The sequence below is a fragment of the Giraffa tippelskirchi genome, chromosome 8 (assembly GCF_054371585.1).
Source record: "Giraffa tippelskirchi isolate mGirTip1 chromosome 8, T2T-mGirTip1v1.2.pri, whole genome shotgun sequence".
NCBI lineage: Eukaryota > Metazoa > Chordata > Mammalia > Artiodactyla > Giraffidae > Giraffa > Giraffa tippelskirchi.
In genome coordinates, this window is record NC_137282.1 from 143,576,843 (window position 1) to 143,586,362 (window position 9,520).

The 9,520-nt window shown below is 37.9% G+C and overlaps 1 pseudogene; it reads left to right on the forward strand.

The window, feature by feature from the left end:
- The first annotated feature begins 8,092 nt into the window (after positions 1–8,092).
- Positions 8,093–9,039, forward strand: LOC145518461 (olfactory receptor 5V1-like; annotated as a pseudogene).
- The last annotated feature ends 481 nt before the right edge of the window (positions 9,040–9,520 follow it).

A 9,520-nucleotide genomic window follows, 5' to 3' on the forward strand; every position in this document is an offset into this window, starting at 1 on the left:
CCCACAAGTCTATGTGCTTTATATCAACTCTCTCCCAAATTGTCGCAAATTTCTCTCACTTGAAAATTGTGTTTTCTCTTTTGATTTTTCTATTAAATAAAATTCTATTTTCTACTACAGGAATGCATTAATTTTAATTTCATTGGTGGGACTGAAGCCCTTTCTTTAGTGAAGGCTAAAACTCTTAAGGAATTGTAAGGAAATTAGCTGTAATGAAGTTTGATATTTGACTCAATTTGTCCTATTTACTGAAAGGCAGGAAACCTTTAGAATCTTTTTTTTCTCTATTATTTACAAAGTATATTGTTTTCCTTCAGGTACCCTGACAAAAGCAGATATAATTACATAAAATTGCTTCCTCTTTGTTCCTTTTATTTGCTGATGTAATAATTTAGCCCTTGCATATTGTGAGGGAAGAAGCAAAGGTGGGTAGAAAACTTATAGATATGAAGGCACTGAGAAAAAAGTAAGAGCTGTAAGGAAATTTGAATAGAGATGCAGATATTGGAGAGGTGGATAGTTCAATTTTGAGAAATAACTGAGGGCAAAGGAAAATGATTTGACTAGAGTAAACTAAGTGAATGGACTGGGAAACACTTGGAGGGAAATCATAGAGTTTTAGGTTTATCTCTGAAAGAAAAATTGAGAAAATTATCTGATCTCTACATATCTTCAAAAAGGGCTATTTCAAATAACTCAGTAGATTTTTTGATAGCCATATATATTTTGCATATTTAAATAATTATCATCACTGTTTAAAATAAAAATGATATGGCACATATCATCTTGGTTTTCTGACCAACCCAAAAAATAGTATCAGAAATTATTCTGGGAATAAACAAAACACAACACACACACACACACACAACTTTCTTAATTTCTAAAGAAAATTAACAATTAGATTCCTCTGTTCTAAATTATTTCTTTCACTATGTCAATATTTAGACATTAAAGATTCAATTTGAAGAATGTCGAGAGAAGCAGGAGCGTTGAATGAGGAATGTGACATTGCAGTACAACTGTGGGAAGTAAAGTGCCTTCACGATCCACAAACACAGTGAGGAGTCCATCAGAAGACAGGAAATCATCTCAACACTGGGTATTTAATTTTCATACTAGCAAGCAGACGTATCACTTACTAAGAGATAGAAAATATGGGCAACTTCCCAGCCTGTCTTCTCTTTTAGTCTCTTACCTGATTGAGTATTCAGATTCATAGGTAAGAAAGCTTTTTAGGTTGACACTCCTAATGATAATAAACAGCAGAAAAATATTTGAAAGGATGTTTCTTGCTGAGATTGTAGTATAAGCTATTTATTTTGAGAAGTCTTTTCTCCCCTTTCTGAAAATTTGCCTGCCTTTTTATGGGTCACATATTTCTACACAAGAAAATCCTAGGGGAGAATGTCTCCTGGGTAGCGAGAATTACTGTACGAAGAAACAGAATGTTTTTCACACATACAACATGATGAGGTAAGCTTAGGGAATTCTTTTCTTTAGTTCCATTTGGTTTTTTTTCATTCTTCCTATTTTCTTTACTGCTTCTGTCCCTTCATTTCAGAATTATAGACAGCAGTAGGATTTCAGCGGCTCTTCAATGTCCTTTCATTTCCTAGGACAGAGGTATAAATTCACTTTTTCACTTTGGAAATTATCTTGGAAATACTGTTTGGTGTATGTGATGAAAAGAGAATTGGTAATATGAGTTAAGGAATGGGAATCACATTAGCATCATGGCAGAGTGAGATGCTCCTTGTATCTCTCCCCTTTAATTTATAACCAGTAAAACACCCACAGCTCAACAAGGTGCCTCTGCCAAACACACCAGGATGTCAGAGAATTCCACATGTCTTTTCATCTAAAAGAGGGTGGACTAGAACCCATAAAGGAGGCAAAACTGAGGAACAGCAGAAATGGTGCCTACAATCCCAGCATACCCCTTGCCCACTGGCCACAGCAGCTGATCACAAAGCCCCAGAGAACCCAATAGTAGCAAGTGGTGCCCATGACTCTGACTTCCCAGCCACAGTGGCACTCAGAGCCAAAGTAAATGGGCATCAACAGTGAGGTCTGTGACCCCATCCCTCCAGCTGTGGAGGCATCCATGACTTGGGCCCCCAACCCCCCAACCATAGTGGCAGCTTCCACAGACGCCACAGCACTGGACGTGACAGAAGCACCAGTGACCCCAATTCCACCTTGATAACACATGGTAGATAACGAATGGGAAAGGGGAATGAACCTAACTTTTACCGAGCGCCCTTTGTGAGTCAGGGACAATATCCGTTATCCATCTTTCTATCAATTTTTCATTTTTGTTGCTTTTCAGGAGTTCCTTGCTATGTAATATGTTGCAGGTATTATATAAAGATAACATCTATTGTGTGCTCATTTTATGTGTAAGTTATTTTATTTTATTTTTTTTTATTGGGGGCTAATTACTTTACAATATTGTAGTAGTTTTTGCCATACATTGACATGAATCAGCCATGGGTTTACATGTGTTCCCCTTCCTGGACCCCCCTCCCACCTCCCTCCCCATCCCATCCCTCTGGGTCATCCCACTGCCCCAGTCCTGAGCATTTGTCTCATGCATCGAACATGGAATGATGTTCTGTTTCACATATGATAATATACATGTTTCAATGCTATTCTCCCAGAACGTCCCACCCTCACCTTCTCCCTCATATGTGTAAGTTATTGTTCTGAGTTCTTTATCTGTGTCAGATTATTTAATTTTTACAAAAGCCCAATGAGGAGGATATTAAAATCATAGAGCACAAAAACCCAAGGCTCGAAGGATTTTAACAAATTTCCAAATTTATAGCAATACATTGTGAAACTAGGATTCAAAGTGAATCACAAAAAAATCTAATACCCATTCTTGGTTCCAGATCAAGATGGTGGAGTAGGAAGTTCCTGAGTTCACCTCCTCCCATGAACACACCAAAACTACAACTGCATATAAGACAACTATCTCTGAAAACAGACCAAAGACTAACAGAACAGATTCTATACAACTAAGGATATAAATAAAAGGCCATATCAGGATGTATATGAGGGGCAGAGATGTGGTCTAGTCAGAAACCACACCCTGGTGTGGCAACCAACAACCAGGTGGGCTACCACAACCACAGAGGTCCCCTTGGTAGGCTAGCCATGAACACTGTGTATGCACAATCTGTTGCTTCAGCGATGTCCGACTTTTTGCAAGCCTATGAACTGCAGCCTGCTAGGCTTCTCTGTCTGTGGGCTTCTCCAGGCAAGAACACTGGATCATGCCCTCCTCCAGGGGATCCTCCCAACCCCAGGATCAATCCCTGGTCTCCCACATTACAGGCAGATTCTTTACCATCTGAGCCACAAGGGAAGCCTGAGAATACGGGAGCAGGTAGCCTATCCCTTCTGCAGGAGATCTTCCCGACCCAGGAATTGAGCCGGGGTCTTCTGCATTGCAGACAGATTTTTTACCAGCTGAGCTATCAGGAAAGCCACACTAATAAGTCTGAAAATATTAAGCCCACCTTACTTGTTTTGCAAATAAGATCATCTATACTATTTTTCTAGATGACCTGAATGGGAAGGAAGTCCAAAAAGGAGGGGATATATGTTTATGTGTATGTATGACTGATTCATTTTGCTGTAAAGCAACTCTACTCCAACAAAAATTAATTTAAAAAGAAAAAAAGACTAAGTTGAACTAAGGATAAGATACAAACACTGTATGTTGGAAATTGACATTTTTTTCTTAGATAAATTTAAAATTTTTAGTCTCTCCCTTTAATTAAATTTGTTATTTAGTGGTTAATTTTTATTTGACCATTAAAAATATGGAGTGTGAAAGAGTAAAATCATTTCTGAGATAAGTGTGTTACCTGGAAGTCAGTTTTGTTGTCTACATGGCTCTTGTCCTTACCTATAAGTTTTGTCTTTATTTTTCATTCTCATGCCCTAAATTTTGGTGTCAACAAAAATTTGTTATTTGGATCTTTGTTTTTTTATTTCATGCTATGTAATCTTCACTAGTTTCATGAGTCAAATGTTATCTTCTTCCACATAACATGAATTGTTATTATCTAACTCTTGAGTATCAGTTTAATATATTCAAACATTCATTGGAGATTTCTGCTTAAAAAATAATATTAACAATAAGAGAGATAACATTTGTTCAGCACTCTGTGATAATCACTGTGTTCATGTCTTGTATACATTTTTCATTTAATCTCAGTGCCCTGATAGACCAGAAAGCCTGAGTCATTTAAAATTTATTTCTTTGCCAAAATAAGCTTTTACTCTGAATGCCTTTTTATGTCAATAACTTTACCATTCTCCAAATTTCCTCATCCAAGTTTTAACCTTTAGCTCTTTTTAATTTTCATTCCCCTTTGGCTGAAAAATAAACATGACCACAAAATGTACCTATTTTTTTTTCTTCACAGTGATTTTGATTTTTATCCTTTTCTTTCCTTTTTAATATCATCACTTATACCTCAAAATCAAGCTTTCTTAACTTCACAACTATATCATTGCTTTAACTTCCAAATGATTTTTCTTTGCCTCTAGAATTTATATTTAGGAAAACTCTGCATAGAATCCTTGGATTAATTTTCTATTGTTGTGTTCCCCCCTACCCTCATCACTCTTTTCATTTAAACTCTTAACTGATTCCCATGGAGCTACTTAGAAGACAAGCCATAATTTCTTAACCTGAAATTTCATCCTTCATGATCTGTATTCATGCAAAGATGGATGAGGATTTACCAGTTAAAGTGAAGAAGATATTTTTAATTTGAAGGTGAGATTAGGCCTGATACCTGAGTGAGAGAAAAAGAGTCTTGGACCTTCATTCTGTGTGATCCTAGAAATGTTCAAAACTTATGGGGACCTCAGTTTGTTTTCATTGCCAGTTGGACAGTGGTAGCAAATAAACATGATTGGAACAGGAATGTCTAAAGGCTTAAAAGTCTCCTAAGTCAGTCTCGTCTGAGAGCTCTTATGAAATCACCATGAAGGATTACCATTTATCTGAGACTTTTCTACTTCAACTCCCTAAAGCAGCACATCCTGCTTCTATAACACCCAGAACATCGGCATTTAATTAGGGATGCTGGGATCTTGTTAAATGTTTCTAACAGCATAGAAACTCCAGGGACAATAGTCTGTCACTCCAAGAGCCCATAAAAGAAGCCTTGCACCAGGTTTTGGGAATTTGAATTCGAACATCTACTCTCATGTTCCCTTTTCTACTACAAGTAAGTGTTTTTCTTCTTGTTCTTATTCTCCTCTTCTTCTGCCACCTTTTCCCCACCTCCCTACTTCTTATTTCAGCCTGATTCTTAGATTTACTGTTTTTCTTCAATCTCCCTCTTTGGAAAAGAGTAGGGAATAGTTAGAAAAAGGAAGTAAAAGATCTCATGGAGCTTTATTTGTGGGAGACAAATAACCTGTCTTTGGGTGTGTGGGGCAGCTTAAGTGTATGTAAACTGTGTAGCTTTCTTCAGTAATGTCATTTTTTAGCTACAGGAAAGGTGCTTGTCTCTCTGAAGTGTTTGATTCATCTGTTCTGCCAATATTGTGAATCCTTTTAATAAGAGACAAGTCATTCAGTCCATTACAGTGAAAAGGTAAAAGCCCTACTGGATGTTAAAAGAGTTTGGCATGATTTGGCATAAATGACTATTATCAAATCCATGTTATATTAGAAACAAAGACATGAAATAAATTTGTTTAGTCCAGAGTCAAAAGTTTCATATAGCAAAGTTCTTCAGGAAGAAGAGAGACCAAACTTTACCTGTGGTTTCAGAATTCACATCTAAAACCAAATATGTGAAATAACAATAATAATATCTATCACTCATTGTTATTTTTATGTACTATACACTAGGTTAAGTACTAAATGAATTACCTCATTTAATGTCACAATTTTCTGGTGATAAAGATATCATTATTTTCATTTAAGGAGGAAGAGCTTTATAATTCATTCATGGTCACACAGCTAGTAAGTAGGTGGAATAGCTGTATTTTTTGTGTTCACACAGCTGGTAGGTGTAACCATTCTTCCAGTAGTAAAACACAGTAACCAGGGACTTCCCTGATGATCCAGTGGCTAAAAGTCCTTGTTCCCAATGCGAGGGGCCAGGGTTTGATCATCAGGGAACTAGATACTACATGCTGCAACTAAAATGTGGCTCAGCCAAAAAACCCACAATGATCAAAATTTTTTCTAACACTTGAATTTGCCTAAAGATGGAATAGCCTCCCTTTACAGAGTTTACATCTCCCATCAATACAGTATACAGTTTTAGATTGGATTATCACCTTGCAAAATATAGGGCTTCCTTGGTGGCTGAGATGGTAAAGAATCCTCTTGCAATGCCGGAGACTTGGGTTCAATCCTTGGGTTGGGAAGATCCCCTGGAGGAGGGCATGGCAACCCACTCCAGTATTCTTGCCTGGAGAATCCCCACGGACAGAGGAGCCTGGTGGGTGACAGTCCATGGAGTTGCAAAGAGTCAGACATGACTGAGCAACTAAGAACAGCACAGCAAAACATCTGTATAGGGTATTTCAGTGGCTGGACTAGATGACTTTTAAAGGCTCCTTCCCAATTGGAGCTGGAATTCCCATTCTGTATATTCCATAAGAGATGGTCCAAAATACTGCATTGAATTTTCAGCACCAAGTACCATGCCTTAGACTCAATAATGCTCACTGATTATATAAATAACCATGGTTAGCCCTGACTTCGATTTCAATATGGGAGAGGAGATGGATAGCGGTGGTACAGCAGATAAAAGCCTAAAGAAAAGGTTTTCTTAAGATTTCTACCTTTTCCATGATTTTTCAATTAATATGTACAGTGTTATCATTTCTAGAGAATTCATTAATTAAAGGGAAATTCTCTATTGTAGAGTTTTTCCTTCGCTTATCTGAACACTCTACAAAAACACCAACATAAGGTCAAGGACAAACCATTCTCCAAATGGAGCTTTTCCAAAACAAAAGTTTCTTATTTGTATACTGGATAAAATGGTCAGATGATCCACAGAAAGGTTTGTTGTGTAAATGAGAACTGAGGAGGGAACCCAGGTATTCTGACTTGTTGTGAGAAGTGTTCTCTTGTTTGTTTCGTGTTTTCTCTGATCGGCTAAGGTTGCTGTTGGTGACCATACCAGTTAAAGAGAGAGAAGTTTGACTTTAAAATTTCCTGCTCTGAAAGCAGATACAGGACTTAGTGACTAAACCACCACCACCATCATGATATTTGAGGCTAAAATGAGACAAAATTATTATTTAAAAATTTTACTTATTTACTTGGTCTTGCTTTTACAGCAGTGAAAACTCCAAGTCCTAATCACTGTTCCACCAGGGAAATTGTATGACAAAGCTTAGAGCACTGGAGAGTGGTTTCCATAACTAATACCACTGATAACATTGTCATCTTCAAGTCTAGTGTCATGGTTTGTAAGAGTCTCTTCCAGGACATGCTTACTAGTGCCAACTATTGTTTTTTAAGATAAAGTTTTATCCAAGCACATGGTATCACATTCTGGAACTGTCTTGTTTTTGGAATTTTCTACTCCATTTTCATTCTCATAAAATATAACTTAGATAAAACCCATAAAAATCAGTCTCTAAGTGTGCAAGGAAGACAAGGAGGCATCACAAGGAGAAACTCAAATAACCCCACAACTCTTGAAACAAATAATGTGATGGATATTCACCAGTCATCTCTAAGACACAACGAGGTGTTAGGAAACGGGCTTGCCAAGACCTGTTTACATAAATAGCTCTTATGCTGCACATAGACTTTTAAAATATTTACTTTTTCCTGTAAAGGTGTTGCTGATATTCTGTAAGAGATGCGTCCCATAGGAAAAGTTTAAATGTGTGTGTCGAGGGCTTATGTGATGATTGCAGTACACCACTGTAACTTGTCATGGATTCTAAATTAGAGTGTTTTTTCCTGATATTTTCTGATGATTATTTTATCTATAAAGCTATATGTTCTTGTTTTGTAGATTACTGCTGTTGCAGCACATGAATACTGCAATCTGTACTGCTTCTTTCTCAATTTCTGAGAGAAAACATCATGGAAGGAGAAAATCACACTCTGTCTGAATTTATCATCTTAGGATTCTCTGACCTAAACAATGTGCAGTTTTTATTCTTTACCATATTTCTTATGATCTATCTCTGTACCCTGGGAGGAAATATTTTCATTATTTTGGTAACATTGGTCGATATACGACTCTATACCCCCGTGTATTTTTTTTAAGGAATCTGGCCTTTCTTGCTATCTGTTATACCACCACTAATGTCCCCCAGATGATGGTGCATCTCCTATCAAAGAGGAAAAGTATTTCCTACGGGGGCTGTGTGGCTCAACTTTTGGCATTCCTTTTCTTTGTGGGGGTAGAGTGTCTCCTCCTGGCAGCCATGGCGTATGATCGTTACATTGCAATCTGCAAACCTTTAAGGTATTCGGTTATTATGAACAAGGTCCTATACAGCCAGTTAGCAGCCTCCTGCTGGACTGGTGGTTTCTTCAACTCAGTGATGCACACAGTACTGACATTCCGCCTGCCTTTCTGTGGCAACAACGAGATTAATTATTTCTTCTGTGACATCCCCCCTTTGCTGATCTTGTCTCGTGGGGACACTTTGGTCAATGAGTTGGTGTTACTCATCGTTGGGGTCTTCATTGGATGGGCTCCTTTCCTAGGTATCATCCTTTCCTACCTCTACATTATCTCTACCATCTTGAGGATCTGCTCCTCAGAGGGGAGACAAAAGGCCTTTTCTACCCGTGCCTCCCACCTGGTCATTGTCCTTCTCTACTACGGCAGCTCCATCTTCACATATGTGCGGCCCATCTCGTCTTACTCATTGGCAAAAGACCGGCTGATCTCAGTACTTTACGGTGTGGTCACCCCCATGCTAAACCCCATCATTTACACTTTGAGGAATAAGGATATCAGAAAGGCCCTGACAGCTGTGGGAGAAAAAGTAGCAACTTTCAAACTTCATTTCCCTTGAAGTGTAGTGTTTATTTTTCTCTCATGATAAATATAGAAAATTATCTGTCTTGCCCATGCAATCCATTTTTTCTTGCCAGAAATATGATAAATGGGGCAAAATGTTAACAATAGATTAATCTGGGTAAAGGATTAATGGATTTTGGGGGTACTCTTCTTATTCCCGAAATGCTTCTGTATATTCTATATATTTGAAACTATACCTAAATAAAAAGTTTAAAAAGTTAATTTGAATCTTTTGAGCATAACTAAAACCACGATGTCGGAGAAGGCAATGGCACCCCACTCCAGTATTCTTGCCTGAGAAATCCCATGGACAGAGGAGCTTGGCAGGCTACAGTCCATGGGATTACAAAGAGTCAGATATGACTTAGCAACTAAGCACAGCACCAGTGATTAGGACTCAGCATTTTCACTGCTGTGGCCTGGGTTCAATCTCTGGTGTCAGGGAACTAAGATTCTGTAAGCCACATGATGTAACC